We start from the raw sequence: 17,906 nt of genomic DNA on the forward strand, positions 1-17,906 counted from the left end.
CTGTGTTGATGCTGAGTGGTGCTGTTGTGCTGCTGAGTGGTGCTGTGGTGGTGCCGAGTGATAATGTGGTGGTACTGAGTGATGCTGGAGTAGCGCTGAGTGGTGCTGTGGTGGTGCTGAGTGATGCTGGGGTGGCGCTGAGTGATGCTGTGGTGGTGCTGAGTGGTGGTGCTGAGTGGTGCTGTGGTGGTGCTGAGTGATGCTGGGGTGGCGCTGAGTGATGCTGTGGTGGTGCTGAGTGGTGCTGTGGTGGTGCTGAGTGATGTTGGGGTGGTGCTGGGTGATGCTGTGGTAGTGCTGAGTGGTGCTGTGGTGGTGCTGAGTGGTGCTGTGGTGGTGCTGAGTGATGCTGTGGTGGTGCTGAGTGATGCTGTGGTGGTGCTGAATGATAATGTGGTGGTGCTGAGTGATGCTGTGGTGGCGCTGAGTGATGCTGGGGTGGCGCTGAGTGATGATGGGGTGGCGCTGAGTGATGCTGTGGTGATGCTGAGTAATGCTGTGGTGGCACTGAGTGATGCTGGGGTGGTGCTGAGTGATCCTGGGGTGGCGCTGGGTGGTGCTGTGCTGGTGTGGCGCTGGTGGTGGTGCTGAGTGATAATGTGGTGGTGCAGAGGGCAGAAAGGCACAACAAGTGGGTAAAAGGCGAATCCCCTTGATTAAGCTGAATGCTGTATTGTACCACAAAAAGAAACAGAAAAAGACTTAATAAGGTCTGAATTTATAATACAAAAAGGCACTCTCCATGAGTTGGTCACAGGAATGTCAGGACAGTATAACAATTTAGAGGTGGTCAAATTAAGAGGATGTTGGTAGCTACAGGGTGCAGTGAGGGCGGTAGAGTGAGAGCGGTAGAGTGGTAGAGTTAGGGCGGTAGAGTGGTAGAGGAAGGGCGGTAGAGTTGTAGAGTGAGGGAGGTAGAGTGAGGGTGGTAGAGTGGTATAGTGAGGGCGGTAGAGTGGTATAGTGAGGGTGGTAGAGTGGTATAGTGAGGGCGGTAGATAGATAGAGTGAGGGCAATAGATAGATAGAGTGAGGGTGATAGATAGAGTGAGGGTGATAGATAGATATTGTAATTATGTGGTGTGTAATTATGAGGCACTGAGTGGTTTTAGGAGTGTATGTTTCATTGAGTGCAGTGTAATTATGTGGTGTGTAACTATGTGGTAGTGAGTGCTATTTGGAGGGTATTTTGCGTTGAGCGCAATGTAATTATGTAGCATTTAATTATGTGGCACTGAGTGGTATTATGAGGAGTGTATGTTGTATTCAGTAGAGTGTAATTGTGGGGCGTCTAATTATGTGGCACTGAGTGTTATTGTTTGGAGTGTATGTTGCATTGTAATTATGTAGCATATAATTATGTGGTATTGTGTGGAGTGTGTGTTGCATTCAGTAGAGTGTAATTATGTGGTGTGTAATTATGTGGCACTGAGTGGTATTCGGAGCATATGTTGCGTTGAGCGCAGTGTAATTATGTAGCATACAATTATATGTCACTGAGTGGTATTGTGTGGAGTGTATGTTGTATTCAGTAGAGTGTAATTTTGTGGCATGTATTTACGTGGCACTGTCATAATTTGACAATGGCCATGTTAGCGCTTAGCTTTGCTACACGTTATTCCCCTTAACTTGGCCATATTAGAAAACGCCATTTTGTATGTTACGGCGGCCATTTTAGGGAATGAGCGGCCTCGTGGTCAGCATGCCCTTTAGTCCGTTGTCCGTATCACTGACCACTCGACTTTGCCCAGCAACAGGCTATTTTTAGCAACGGTCAAGCCTGTACATGCGCAGTCCCAACTGACCAGTCACCCCTCAGGAATGTTCCGCCAAACTGACCAGTGGAGTTGTAACCCCTCCCATGAGTTGGCTGTGCTTCAAAAATGACCATATATGTACATAAAACTCTGTAACCTTGTACCGCCTACCTTTTATTACCTGTAAGTATGTATAAAAGAAGGATGCGCACCAACGTTCGGTGTGATACTTCTTGCATTGCCGAAGGGTGCTGTAGGAATGTACCACCACCCCATGGGGTCTTAATAAACTTGTTCTTTGTACTTTTCAGTTTCCGTGCCAACAGTTCTTTCGGTGTAAGTGGGTTATCTACGGAACATGTAGGCCTTGGGAACCCGATACCACAAATTGGCGACCATGAAGGGACTCATCGGTGACTCGGATGCCCGAAGGAGAGGTCGTGACGAAGGATTGGAAACTCGCCATGGACGCGTAGGCTGCCACTGAGTGACCCGAGTCTTGGCACCCACGGTGTTTTCTTCCTTTCCTTCTGATCGGACCTTCCAGGTGGCGCCGGTCTCCGACTGAGATCTTGATCGTCTGTGTTGCTGTACAGTGCCTGTTTGGCTGATTCGATTAAAGACCTTGGCAGTTGGAACCTGGATATTTGAAATTGGGTAAGATTTGTGATCAGTAAGGTAGTCTACGGACGCTTACTGAAGTTCTATGATTTGTGATCGGTAAGGTAGTCTACGGACGCTTACTGAAGTTCTATGATTGTGTCTATGATTTGAGTTAGCTAACATTTTTGACTTTGTGAACTTTGAATTATATGTGTAGTGCACTTCACATAGGCAGGCATGTAGAGATGTTTCTCTAATTTTGTTTTGTACTCTGAGCGGCACATTCGTGTGAAGTACTGTAAGTGCCATTTATATGGTATCAAGCTTTCGTGATACTTTTTGAACATGCCTGTTTTAAGCACACTCCGAGGGATGTGCTGTTTTGGAAATGGTACCACAATTAGGTTAGCGGAATCACAGCCGGCTCCCCCAGAAGGAACTCCAAATCGTGAGATGTATGTGAAATTCGGCCTTCCCCCTATACTGTACAGTAAATTATGGCATAAATATACCAGAACCGATCCCGAGTTGCAATGGCCACTACAAGGGTCGTTTGATTTACGAAAGGTTCAGTTTGTGGAGCAATGTTTGTTTCAGCGCAGGTCTAGACAGAATATGTTTGATTGTGTACGAATGTGGGAGAAAGCGGTGCGTGAGCGTATGAAGCGTGAGGTTGCCTTGGCGGACAAAGAGCAGCGCAAGGCTGCTCGAGATAAGGCTTTACAGCTTGAGGAAAAGGAGGCGCAGGAGAAGAAAGAGAGGGAGGCACGGGAACGTAATTTGCAAACGGCCGGTCAATTTCCTATTCGTCGTCCGCTTTATCCTGTCCTTAATAATGAAATTGATGATTTTTCATTACTAGATCGCTCTCCGCCTCCATATGTCCACCCTACGGCTCCGTCCGAGGATTCCGGTGATGAAGGTCGGGATAAGTCGGATGGAAAGGACAACTCGAGTGTCAGGTCATCTGCGGAAAAAGCCGCGGACTTGCGTAGTCTTGCTAGGAAATTAAACATGGATCATATAACTGTAGCAACGGTTTTAGCTGAAAGGAAAATGTGGTCAGAACGAGAATTACTGTGTTTCATAAATACTTTAGCACATGAAGTTGTTACTCGCTTTCGTAAATATTCGGAGACTTTAGAACCCAAAGCTGTGTCGGTCTATTGTGAGAATTTGGATAAAAGTTTATTTGCTCTTTCAGATGTTGATGACCTTTTCAAACGACTACTCCAGCTGCGGGATGAGGCGACCAGACTGCGGGATGAAAGGGGAAATGCTAAAGAGTCCGTGCCGGGGTCGACGGAGGAGTCCAAAGAGTGTCCTGTCCGGGGTTCAGATAAGAATTCTAAAGTGCATGTTATGCCTATGCGTGAAGCCGCACCTTTGTATGTTCCCCCAAAGGGAGATGGTACAGATGACGATAAAACGTCAAAAGATGCGAAGGGGTACTTTATATATAATTGGGTATATACGCCTTGGAATATAGCAGATGTTATGGCATTAAAGAACTCCCTGCCCGATCTTCGTAAAAATCCAGCTGCATTCTATGAAGGGGTGGAGGGGGCCATTTCCTCTTGTGTTATGACTCTTGTTGATATAGATCTCTTCTTTGGGTTAATTCTTCCCCCTGATATGTGGAGGTTGATTCGTAAAACTAATGATCAAACGACATTTGGGGCAACTTGGAGGGACTTAGAACAGGCTGACTTAGAAAGGGAACCTGCATGTAAACCGTGTGCTTTGATTTTAGATCTCCCGACGGCTATTTTGACTAAATTAAAAACTCTGGTGCCTCCTAAAAAGAACGATTGGACTATGTTGGCTTCATGTAAACAGAAGCCAGATGAATCGGTATCTGATTTCTTTACACGCTTCGAAGAAGCATTTCATGATTACAGTGGGCAATCATTAACAGACGATACGGGTAGGCATCTGTTTGTTGATAAGTATGTGGCTAATCTCCTACCGGAGATTGCGAAGCGATTGAAAACGAGCGAAAGTTCCTGGACCACGGCGACCCCTGCGTCTTTGTTAACTATGGCTCAGTATTATGAGCGGCAGGAATTGGAGGCTAAAGAAAGTGTTGATAAGAAAGCGAAGGAATTGAAAACGAAGGTGATGTTGGCACAGGTTCGTGGAACGCAATCTGGAGGGAATGATAGAGGCAGAAGAGGAGGGAGTAATGCGTCGTATGGGCGTACGGATATAGCGGAGGATCAATGTGCCTATTGTAAGGAGTTTGGGCATTGGGCTGACGACTGTCCGGTACTTCGTGAGCAACGTAGTCAGCGTGGTCGAGGAGGTGGAAGGTTAAGGAACAGTTATTCGGGGGCGAGAGGTGGCGGAGGTGATCGTGGTAGGGTTGAAGAGAGGGGCCGTGGCCAGGATGAACGTAATACATTTTATAGACGGAACCAGTATCAGATATCGGAGGGTGAGAATGTGGAGCATCAGGATTATGTGCATGCATAGGACTGCGTAGAATGGGGTACGGAATCAGTTGAAGTGCCAGTAGATCAGAGTGGTCCATATGTATCAGCGGGCATTTTGGGTTCTACTGATCAGTTTTTAGTCGACACAAGAGCTACTCGGAGCGCTTTGTCTAAAAATTTGGTTCCGAGGGCTCCCCTGTCTGGCGACATGATAACATGTATAGGGTTTGATGGCACACCCTCTCCTAGCCCATTATCGAAGCCTCTTGCACTTTGTCTTGATACATTTTTCAGTTTTGGTCAATTTTTGTTGTCACCCCATACCCCAGATAACATTCTGGGCATTGATTTGCTCAAATATTTTCGAGCAACGATACGTTGCGCTCCGGAGGGAGTGCGAGTTATTTTGAATGACAATTATCCAGATTCAGACAGATTTTGCACTATACAAGAAAGTGAAGCATTAGCCTCTCTCCCTCACACGTTATGGGCGACCTCAGATACGGATGTGGGACAGATGCTTATTCCACCTATTCGAATTACTGTAAAGGAGGGAGTACTTTTGCCACGTGTACCACAGTATAAGATTTCCAGGGAAGGTGAAATTGCCCTGACGCACATTGTTCAAGATTTGATCATTGCAGGAGTAGTGGAGGAAGTTCCCTATAATGTTTGCAACAGCCCTATTCTTCCGATTCTTAAGAAAGACACTGACGACAAGGTCTATCGATTTATTATTGATTTGAGAGAAATAAACAAAATTGTCATTCCCCAATATCCGGTGGTGTCCGACATCACGACATTGCTCACATTGGTTCCCCAGACGGCGACGACATTTAGTGTCATCGACCTCAAAAATGCGTTCTTCTCCATCCCCATCCATCCTGATAGCAGATATTTATTTGGCTTTACGTTAAATAATAAATCGTATAGATTTTGTCGTGTTCCTCAAGGTTACACTGAGAGTCCTAGCATCTACAGCCAGGCTCTAAAAAGACAGCTTGATTCTTTTGAATTGCAATCTGGAGTAGCCCTTATACAGTATGTTGACGACCTCTTGTTAGCTGCAGACACCTATGTACAATGCGAGGAGAGTACTCTTGCTTTGCTTTCCTTCTTGGCTCAGAATAACCACAAAGTTTCTAAGAAAAAGCTTCAATACTGTAGACCCAAGGTGACCTACCTCGGTCATCTTTTGTCTAAGGAGGGGCGTGCATTAACATCAGATCGAATTCAGGCGATTTTAGACACACCAGTCTCCCGTACTCAGAGAGATGTACGTGCCTTTATAGGATTAACGTCCTTTTGTAGACAGTGGATCATGGGGTTTTCGCACATTATAAAATCTTTGGTAGCATTACTGTAAAAAACTACACCAATGCCCCTCGAATGGACAGATGAATGTCAAAATGCTTTTGATCAATTGAGACAAGCCCTTTGCTCTGCACCCGTGTTAGGTACACCAGATTATACAAAGATCTTCACGTTGTACGTGCACGAGAAAGATGGGTGTGCGTTATCAGTGTTAGTGCAGACACACGGGGACAAGCAGAGGCCATGTGCATACTTTTCAGCGGTTCTTGACCCTGTAGCACGAGGGTTACCTGGGTGTTTTCGAGCAGTTGCGGCAACAGCGGTAGCTATACGACAGAGTGAGGGAATAGTTTTATCGCACAAATTGTTGGTGTTAGTTCCTCACGCAGTAGATGCCCTGTTGAATCAAACGAAAACACAGTATCTCACGAGCGCACGTTTGACAGGATATGAGCTCACACTTTTGGCGCCACACATTACATTGAAAAGATGGGCTACCCTGAACCCTGCCACTTTATTGCCCTATCCGGTTGAGGAGGGTCAGGAAGAAAAACATCACGATTGTGTTTTCCTGACCGAGGAACAGACAAAGGGTCGTGTCGACTTACAGGATATGCCACTTCCAGATGTGGATGGGGAACTGTGGGTTGATGGATCGTGTTTGAGGCTGCCAGATGGTACGACTTCCGCAGCATATGCGATCACGACACTTAAGACAGTGGTAGAAACAGCTAGAATACCACAGAAATCGGCTCAAGCAGCAGAGCTGATAGCCTTGACAAGAGCCTGCGAACTGAGTGCTGGCCTATGTGTGAACATATACACAGACAGCCGGTACGCCTTCGGAGTAGCGCATGATTTCGGGCTACTCTGGAGGGAACGTGGGTTTTTGACTTCTCATGGAGTACACATTATGCACGGAAAACTAGTGCGTGATCTCCTAAACGCGTTGCTTTGTCCAAAGAAAGTAGCGATAATTAAATGCAGTGCCCATAAAAAGATCACTGATAAAGTGGGTCAAGGAAATGCTTTTGCAGACAGCATAGCAAGACAAACAGCCATGTCCCGAACTGACTCCCCCATGTATGTAACAAAATCACAGGCTGAGCGATGGTATGATGCTAGAGAGGAGATACTAGATATCCAAAAATCAGCGACTGAATCAGAACTTGCGGCATGGGCAGCAGAAGGGGTACTAGATGATGAGGGTTGTTGAAGAAGCAAGGACATGGAGAGATGGAAATTGCCTGCAGCTTACTTGCAAGCGATGGTTCAGATGACACACGGATTAGCGCATGTGGGAGCTCTTGCAGTCACTCGATTGTTAACACGAGTTTGGGAGCATCCCGAGATTGCCAATACTGCCAAGAGAGTAGTGCAGACCTGTCTGATATGTTTACAGCACAATCCTGCAAAAGGGACTCATACTCCGAAAGGAGGGTTCGTTCCACCTCCTGCACCATTCGAGGTACTCCAAATGGATTACATCCAGCTTGAGCGCTGCAATAACCTTAAGTATGTCTTAGTGGTGGTGTGCGCATTTAGCAAATGGGTTGAGGCCTTCCCCACGAAAGATAATACAGCTTTGACAACAGCTAAGGTGTTGCTCAAGGAGTACTTCCCTCGATTTGGAGTTTGCAAATTTTTGTGGAGCGATAATGGGCCTCATTTCGTTGGGAAAATTGTGGAGTATGTACTGAAGGGGTTGGGGATCCAGCAGAAGTTTCATGCTGTGTTACACCCTCAGTCAGCAGGTCTTGTCGAGCGGTACAATGCTACGTTGAAGTTGAAACTGGCTAAGATTGTGGCGTCCACGTCATTGAGGTGGGCGGATGCCTTGCCGCTAGCATTGCTCTCTCTTAGATCAGTGCCCCACTCTCGAACAGGCCTCACACCGTATGAAGTGGTGTTTGGAAGGCCTATGAACATATGGGGGGTGCCTAAGCCGCGATTGATACATGATGTGCCTTGCATAATGATGAACGATTATTTGGCACGATTAACAAATGATTTGCTTTCTATTCATCAACAGGTTCGAGAAGCGCTCCCTGACAATTCTACTGGAGAGGCTCACAATCTTCGTCCTGGCGATTTTGTGATGGTGAAGTCGTTTGAGAGGGCGAATAGCTTGGAACCGAGGTGGCGTGGCCCCGAGCAAGTCCTCCTGGCAACTCGAACAGCTGTGCGAGTGACCAACAGAAAGCGGTGGGTGCACTCAACTCACTGCCGCCGTGTCTCTCCGGATCTGGTGAATCCTACTGTGCTGTCCGACTACAAAGAAATTTTGGATAAAGAAAAGAGCCCAGCTGTGACATCTGAGGGAGCCTTCCCGGACCACACTGTTTCTGGACGACAGCGCTACGATCTGCGGCCAAGATAGAAAGAAGATTTTTGTGCGAGACTGGTTGGTTACCGCTCTGGGGTTTGTGAAACGGAAGCCGGGAATCTCAAGGGGGAGGGGATCAGTTCTGCCAAGAGTAGCGACACCCGTCTTGACCCCGGAGAAGAAAACAACGGCTACCTCGGAGCTCAGCACCATTGTTTTTGATTTTTTGTAGTTGAACATTTGAGACATTGTGAAATATTGAACTATGGCGTCATCTGCATCATGAGATAAAAGAATTCTTGGGGCCATTTTGTTCATACTAACAATTGTGGTGATAGCAGTAATAGCCTGGGTAGTAGAACTTGTGGTGCCTGTACTACCCGGCTCCATCTGAACATTTTCACTTCACTTTGCCCTACCATGAAGAACGGCACCGACAGACTTACTTGAACAATAGCTTCATTCAGATTTTGCATCATACTCACAATATGACGAACACTTCAAATTGTTGGGTGTGTGGGATGTTGCCTGGTCATCAGAAGAAAGGGGGTACTCCACTCATCCCACTCCCATTTTCGCATAATGGTTCCTGCAATGCCTGGTATACTCTTCTATTCACTTTACGATGGCCAACGAAAGGGGGGGTGCTCTTCCGTTTGAACAAAATTTGTTACCATGACAGGGATGGGTACCCACGAGCTGAGGGTACTCGATTTGAATGGGAAGAGTACCGCCTCGATAATGTGTCTGCACCCCGTGTTTACAGTAATCAAAGGAACATTAATATGTCCAGTTCACATGTTATTAATGTTATCACTACCAAGGCTGATCTCTGCATCGGTAATAAAGGTACAATCCCGGTGGGGAAAAGTGAATGTAACACTACACTTACATTTGACAGTCCGAATGGCATATCATTTGTGGCATCTCGAAATACTTACTTTATCTGTGGTAATAAAGGCTATCATCGGCTCCCTTTAGGATGGTTAGGCACATGTTACGTATCTTTTGTATTGCCCCCTGTATTCATTGCCCCACCAATGTACCATAATGATTATGTGCTCTACCATGATTTTGTACTAAATCGTGTTAAACGTGCTGTGGTCTTGGACGATATTGACCAGACCGATACTGCCTTACAACAGTATGTAGACTTTAATTTGGGACTGTTTTCCTTTGTGGGGGCTGCTTTGAATAGTCGGAAAATACGACGACTGACTCGTGTTGTTGAGGCTGTAGCCAATGACACTGCTATTGCATTGGGGAACATAACAGAAGAACTCCAGATTTCTAGGATTGTTATGCTCCAGAATCGTATGGTACTAGATGTGGTTCTAGCTGACCGTGGGGGGGCATGTAGAATCATCGGGAGTAGCTGCTGCGTGTACGTGCCAGATAATTCGCCATCTGTTTATGATGCAATATCAAAGCTTCACAAGATAGCTGCTGAAATACACCCGGACAATGGCACTTGGACTCTTTCAGGGTGGTTCTGGTCAATGCTTACCACTTGGGGTTGGAAACTGCTGACGATTTTATGTATCATTGTTGGGATACTGTTCTTTGTATGTTTATGTATACAATGTGGCCCTGCTTTATGTTCCATGTGCTTATCTGCTTGTATCCCCTCCAGACGAGCTCTTGCTCAAAATGAAATGATGCTTCATAAGGAAGTTGCTCAAATAATGTTAATTGATATTGAAGATGAGTATCCCGACTACGTCCACTATGAGGTAGCTTCAGCTAAACGCTAAAAGGGTCGTCTGTCGTAATTTGACAATGGCCGGGTTAGCGCTTAGCTTTGCTACACGTTATTCCCCTTAACTTGGCCATATTAGAAAACGCCATTTTGTATGTTACGGCGGCCATTTTAGGGAATGAGCGGCCTCGTGGTCAGCATGCCCTTTAGTCCGTTGTCCGTATCACTGACCACTCGACTTTGCCCAGCAACAGGCTATTTTTAGCAACGGTCAAGCCTGTACATGCGCAGTCCCAACTGACCAGTCACCCCTCAGGAATGTTCCGCCAAACTGACCAGTGGAGTTGTAACCCCTCCCATGAGTTGGCTGTGCTCCAAAAATGACCATATATGTACATAAAACTCTGTAACCTTGTACCGCCTACCTTTTATTACCTGTAAGTATGTATAAAAGAAAGATTCGCACCAACGTTCGGTGTGATACTTCTTGCATTGCCGAAGGGTGCTGTAGGAATGTACCACCACCCCATGGGGTCTTAATAAACTTGTTCTTTGTACTTTTCAGTTTCCGTGCCAACAGTTCTTTCGGCGTAAGTGGGTTATCTACGGAACATGTAGGCCTTGGGAACCCGATACCACAGCACTGAGTGGTATTGTTTGGAGTGTATGTTGCATTAAGTGCAGTGTAATTATGTAGCATATAATTATGTGGCAGTGAGTGTGTGAGGGTGCAGTGTGTGTGAGGGTGTAGTATGTGTGAGGGTGCAGGGTGTGTGAGGGTGCAGAGTGTGTGTGCGCAGTGTGTGAGAGTGCAGTGTGTGTGGCCTAAAGTAGTGTCAGGGTGCAGTGTGTGTGGGCTAAAGTAGTGAGAGGGCACAGTGTGTGTGTAGCCTAAAGTAGTGTGAGGGTGCAGTGTGTGTGGCCTAAAGTAGTGTGTGGGCTCAGTGTGTGTGTCCTAAAGTAGTGTGATTACGCAGTGCGCAGTGTGTGAGTGCACAGTGTGTGAGTGTGCAGTGTGTGTGGCCTAAAGTAGTGTGAGTGCCCAGTGTGTTAAGTTGTGTCTCTGTAGTGGTACGAGGGCCGCAGAAACGTGAGCCTGTTATTGCAACAGCATGGGGGCATTGGTCTGCTCGCGGACATGGAAAGGGTGCCTGGAGAGAGGCGCTTAATTACCCATGACAAAGAAAAGGCAGATGGCCACGCTGGATTGCACTTTTAAGATCCCCTTTTACCTAACAAGCATTTCAAAGCATTTCAAAGCCCTTTCCGGAGTCCGGATAAATATGACCAGATAATAATACACGTCCCTATCATGGGGAAATGTAAAAAAAAGCGCAAGCTAAAAGTGGGTGATATAAAAGTAAAAATGCACTCTCTTGTTTGCTATGGTGGCATTTACTCGGGATTCAACAAGTTAGATAGCACACAGCTAGCTGTCCATCCAGGAAGTGTGTGCTCCTGTTACAGAAACGATTTTAATGGATGTAAGGGGAGATGGCCATGCCTGGGTTAAAGCCTCTGTCCTGCCAGTTAGGCACACATCTGCCGCATGCACAGGAACCCACCTAGCGTTCTTGCCCTCATTGTGTCGGCAACAAGTCCTGTCTATTAAGGAACCGCAGGCAAACACAGAAGGCGGAGCCCTTGTTTCCAGTGGCTTTGGTTAGCTGAGTTTACATTATTTTGCGGATCTTCGTTGTGTCGAAATGAGGGTGACTGTGTTTCTTCTGTTTGCCGGCCTTGGTGCACTGCATTATCTCATGAAGCTCTGATAGGCCAGGAATATTGGTTTGCTGAATGGCTTTGTAAGCAGGGCACGTACTCTGAAGGTGATCTTTGCATTCATAAGTAGTCAATGGTGATTGTGAAATATAGAAGTAATTGCATTCCCTCGAGATAGTGACCAGTATGGCCCCTGGGTGAAGAATTCTTGTTACCGTGCAAGAGCAGTAAAAAAAAAAAAGCATTTGGTGCTATGGAGGTAGGGATTTCAGTGGGGAAGTAGCTGCAGAGGGACAGAGGTGCAAAACGCACGCACTCTCACGGAGTGCCTAACGTAAATGAAACAAGATGGCAGGCACAATTTGGAGCGAAAGCATGTTTTAAAAAGTGCGCAACCTAGTTGCAAGTGGCAGATGCCAGGTTTTGAGGACCATGATGGTAGTGGAAGCGCTGATGGGGGAGCGGGTTGAAGACAACACAGGGAAACAGTTGGGATTTGAGGTTGGGCGAGTTAATAAAAAGTAAAAAAACAAAGAAAAAAAAGGATTACGTGGGGTGGGCTGCGGCAGCAGCATGGACCTTGCAGAAGTGTGGGGGGAGGGGGGGGGGGGCAGGGATTTCAGTGGGAAAGTAGCAGCGGAGGGACAGAGCTGCAAAACGCTCGCACTCTCAAGGAGTGCCTAACGAAAATCGTGTGATTGTGAACACATATTTTAATCAGGCCGTGCCTCACTACTGAAATACAAGTCTATGTAAATATGCCTGGTGTAGAGTTGAAGCCAAGAGTAGCCAGGGATTGAAACGGTTTCATGCTGCCTCCCCTTGCCCGTCACTTCGTGGCTTCTATGATCTCAGGTTCACCTGCCTTCAGAAACCAAAGTGTTATTTGGACTTCCCAACTTGTTCCAGATATTCCTTTAACATGTTCTATGCAAGGCGTTTGGTTACTTATTGGAGCATGTTGGCGCTATATCAAGTATCCAAAGTAAATGAATGAATTCATAGTTCATGTCAGCTTCCTATATGCGTACAAGGGGTGTATTCCATAACATACATTACCCATTTGCAAGTTCTTCGTGTTATTACCTCGTGGGGTTGTCATTATTAGATATTAACACACATGGTGAACTGGAAAACATTTGTGTTTATAGCACTAAGACATGCCATGCAAATATCTTTTAGCATGAGCGTGTGTGAGACGGCAGCTTGGCGCCTAAGACCCCGAAGGGGATGTACACCAGTGGAACACTGAATTGACGCGTGTGAAACACTGAAACGATGTCTCTGTGAACTGATGTGAGATGTATGAGCCGCTATTGGTGTTTGTGTGTTACTCAAGTGGTATGTGCACGCGACTGAAGTAAAGTGTTTGACTGAAGAGATGTTTGCGGGTCATTGGATTGGTGTTTGTGATACTGAAGTGATATGTGGATATTACTAAAGTGATTTGCATGAGACACTGATGCCGTGTTTGTGAGACCCTGAAGTGGCGTGTGAGACAATCGAGTCATATGGGTGGTTAATACAAAATGAGAAGCAGGTACAGTAAGTGAGACCCAGACATGATGTGTGCTTGACCGTGACTCTGCGTATTGTTAGCAGCAATATTGTTATATTAATTATTACTGGTGACTCGGATTCTACCAGTCCCTACCCCAAAAAAGGGTATCGCCTAAAGCATTTCATGATGGAAGTAGCAGCGGCGGGACAGAGCTGCAAAACGCACGCACTCTCACGGAGTGCCTAACATAAATGAAACAAGGTGGCAGGCACAATTTGGAGAGAAAGCATGTTTTTAAAAAGTGCACAACCTACTTGCAAGTGGATGCTGCTGGGCTTTGAGGACTATGGTGGCAGTGGAAGAGCTGATAGAGGGAGCGGGTTGAAGACAACACAGGGAAACAGTTGGGATCTGAGGTTGGGCGAGTTAATAAAAAGTAAAACCAGGGTGGTGTCAACGTGGATTGCTGCAGGGCGGCGGTCGGGAAAAAAGTGTATGGCAGGTAGTGCCTACAGATGGGCAACGCGGCAGTCGGGAAATAACAATGGCAGGTTGTGCCTACATAAGTGCAGCACCAGTGGGGTGGCAATATTGGTAGAGCTAGGAAGGGGGATGAAAGTAAGAAGCTCAGGGGAGCTTTGAAGCTCTCGGAGAATGCGAGTCATGGCCTGGCGGTGGTGAAGTGTGAAGGAAGAAGCCCAGGGAGCTTTGAAGCTCTCGGACAATGCGAGTCACGGCCTGGCGGCCGTGAAGTGTGAAGCAGTGGGCGGGGAAGCCCATGAGCAAATGGTAAGGTCGGGTCTGATGCAATTATGGCAAGCGCACTGGGGAATCCTGTGGGAGGGAGGCTGAGACTTTCATGTGGGGAAATGCGCGTGCTTGTGGTCACGTGATTTCATGTGAACTGTTGGAAATCCGCACTCGCAATTTGCCTGGTTTATCTTTCTGGTTTCACCCCAATAGGTCTCTCTGCGAGACCTAAAAATTGTATATGGCGAATATTGAAGAAAGGTACTTGATATATTGGGATGACAACTTGCGGTTGAGGAATGTAGTGGCGACAGTTCCTTAATTGTGTCTTGTCAACAATATTTATGATCTGGCGTTTTCATCTAAATTGGCTGTTGATACTGAACTGGTTTGGGATTTTGATTTTATCTTTACTGAAAGGGGGAACTTTTCACAATTCAAATCCTTAGGGGTGGGGTGGACAGAAAAAACGCTATTGCAGGTTTTTTCCTGTTGGCATATTTGGACGGGATTGAGGCAGGCAGGAAGGGATGGGGCAGGCAGAATAGCTTAGGACAGAGGGAAAACAGAGGACACAGGAATGAGGCAGGAGGTAGGAAGGGAGACAAACTAAGGGGTTGGGGTCGAGGTTCAAGGTGGGGGAAAATTCATGGGAGATCAATATGGGGGAAAAATTCATGGGGGTCACGATGGGGAAAAAGTCATGGGGAATCAAGATGGGGAAAAAGTCATGGGGGATCGATACAGGGGAAAATTCATGGGGGATCAGTATGGGGAAATTTCATTGGGGATATTTCATGGGGAATCAAGAAGGGGTGGCGGAGTGGGGTTACAGGCAAATTCATTGATTGCATTATTGTAATGAATCGTCGTTGCTGAAATAAAAGCGGCCTTTTAACCCCCATTGGTCTGTGATGTGATTCATTGCCCGAAGGTAGATTGCAGGAGTCGGAGGACTCGTGGAGTTACCGGGTATACACGGTACATTTTTCTGTCAAACTGCAGGTGAGGAGGTGCTGAGAGCGCAGGTACAGACTGATTTAAAGTATTCTACAGACCTTAACACAGATTATAACATATAAATTGTGCTATGTCTGAGGATGCGCTACGGGAACCGGAGATGGCAGCAAAGGAATTGTTTCTAAATTTGCCTAAAGTCCCACAACAGCAAAGCGAACGATCTCAGCTCTAACAATAATGTTAAAAGTCTTAACGCACTGGAAAAGAACAGTAAAAGCGAACCAACAAAGTGGGAAATAAAATTGCTTGAAAAATACCACGAAGTAGGAAGAATTCCGAGGGGGTTGCGCATTATGCTAGCGCCAAGCTTTGAAAATCCCATTCTAAAGGAATAGGTAGAAAGTACCTTGGATGCATCTATGTGCCTTTTGTGTCTCCTAATTAAATATACCAGAATTGATAGGGAATAAAACATGGAGGAGATAATACGAGTTTAATAATGAACTGAGTAAACCAAAATACCGAAGCAGCAAAGAGTTAATCGATAAAAGATAAAGAAGCAGGAGGAGGTTATAACAAGCACTGGCGTTGCCAATAGGTCTCGCAGTAGGAAAGTTGGAGCTATTACAATTGCAAATAACAATGCCTTTTATTTTTGTTTTCATTTTAAAAACATAAAGGGCTTTGTCATTTACAAAACCAATAGCTCCAACTTTCCTACTGCGAGACCTATTGTGCACTGCACAGTGTGGGTGAAAGTGGCACTGCGTGTGTGTGAGTGGCTTTGAGTGAGTTGCGTTGCGTGGGTGAGTGGCGTTGCATGTGTGAGTGTTGTTGCGTGGGTGAGTGGCGTTGCGTGGGTGAGTGGCGTTGCATGGGTGAGTGGCATTGCATGGGTGAGTGTGGCGTTGCGTGGGTGAGAGTGGGCTTGCGTGGGTGTGTGGCATTGCGTGGGTGTGTGGCGTTGCGTGGGTGTGTGGCGTTGCGTGGGTGAGTGGCGTTGCGTGTGTGAGTGGCGTTGCGTGTGTGAGTGGCGTTGCGTGTGTGAGTGGCGTTGCATGTGTGAGTGGCGTTGCATATGTGAGTGGCGTTGCATGTGTGAGTGGCGTTGCATGTGTGAGTGGCGTTGCATGTGTGAGTGGCGTTGACATGTGTGAGTGGCGTTGCATGTGTGAGTGGCGTTGACATGTGTGAGTGGCGTTGACATGTGTGAGTGGCGTTGCATGTGTGAGTGGCGTTGCATGTGTGAGTGGCGTTGCGTGTGTGAGTGGCGTTGCATTTTTTAAATATAAATTTCCTCCAAATTCAAGGGTGGAACCACAGATCTACAGCAAAATTGGAAAAAAAGATGCACGTCTTTTATAGGAAGCCCCTGGGTGGGCCAAATCCTGTGGGAGCGTATTTTTATTGATGTGGGGGGTGCCCCTGTGGCACCCCAATGCCCTGGAGACCAACACCTCCCCGGAGTAATTTCTAAAATGAATGCGGGCCCGTACGGCCTCCCCCACAGCCCCAGAGACCACCACCTCCCTCGGACTAATTGCAATAAAATGGGGGGGCTCGCAGATCCCGCCTACCCCAGGGGTCACCACTTCCCCTGGGCTGTTTAATGTTTTACATGGGAGCCTCAAGGACTCTCTCGGGACCACCAACTTCCCAGGACCAAAATATATTTTTTTAAATTTTTAAATGGGAGGGGACCACATATTCCCCCGAGCCATACATGGCCATGGGGACTGCCCCCAGGACATAGGTGTTTGCTATTGCTTGGCGGGAGCTTTACCGCTCCCGCAAAGCCATAGCAACTGTGCTCTGCTTTAAACAAGCAAGAGCATTTTGCTCCTGCTTGCTAAAAGCTGAGCACAATTCCTTTGACATAGAGAGAGCTGCAGGTTCAGCAGCTTCCTCTCTGTCTGAGCAATTCCAGCTCTCACAGGTGGCGGGGAGAGGACAGGGACCGCAGGGGCCTTGATGCTTCCCCGTTGTCCTCAGCATAGTGGATTCCCTGTGTGGGACCAGAAGCAAAAAGAACAGATGATGGATGGAACGCTGAATACTGCAATCATTCATCCCCAGTCAACAGATCTGGGTTTAATCCATAAATCTTTTGCCCACCACGCCACCCCAGTTTGGACCCAGCCATATGTAAATCAGTCTTGACCCTGCTCCTCGTGGGAACAGTCCAGTCCGAACTGCCAATCCAGGTCCTCCCTGGACCAGAAACAAAGCGTCCTGGGACCGGTGCCAGGGTAACATTCCTCATCAGCCAGGTTAGTTTGAATCCAGTGGCACAGTGAGCACGGGAACCTTGTCTGGGCATGCCCTTCGCACTTAGGGTGACAGAGGCCCACCCCCTTTCTTCACCACTCTGCAAACAAGCCTCCTGGTGCACTGTCGATTAGGGGATGAAGTCGCCGTGGATGCTGAGGGTCTTTTGGGGACAAAAGCTCCTTCCTCTTACCTCCAGTAAGTACCAAACAGCCTGATTGATTAGAGAACTTCAGAGGCCACGCCGCTTTCCTCCACCACTCTGCAAGCATGCCTCCTGGGGCACTGTTGGTTGGGGACAAAGTCCCTTTGGATGTTGAGGGTCCTTGGGGGGTCAACAAGCCCTCCTGTCAGCTTCCTTTCTCAGGCAGTCTGAAAACTCGCCTACTGGTGAACTACTGGTTGGGGGATGAAGTCTTCTTGAATGCAGAGGGTCCTCAAGGCCAACAAGCCCTCCTGTTGCTTCCTGGAAATCCCAAACAGCTGGATTGCAGAGAGGTTGTCAGAGGCCACACACCCTTTTACCCACCATTCTGCAAACGTGCCTCCTGGCGCACTACTGATGGGGGGA

This window comes from Lissotriton vulgaris, chromosome 2_1, assembly GCF_964263255.1.
Source record: "Lissotriton vulgaris chromosome 2_1, aLisVul1.2, whole genome shotgun sequence".
In the NCBI taxonomy this organism is placed as follows: domain Eukaryota; kingdom Metazoa; phylum Chordata; class Amphibia; order Caudata; family Salamandridae; genus Lissotriton; species Lissotriton vulgaris.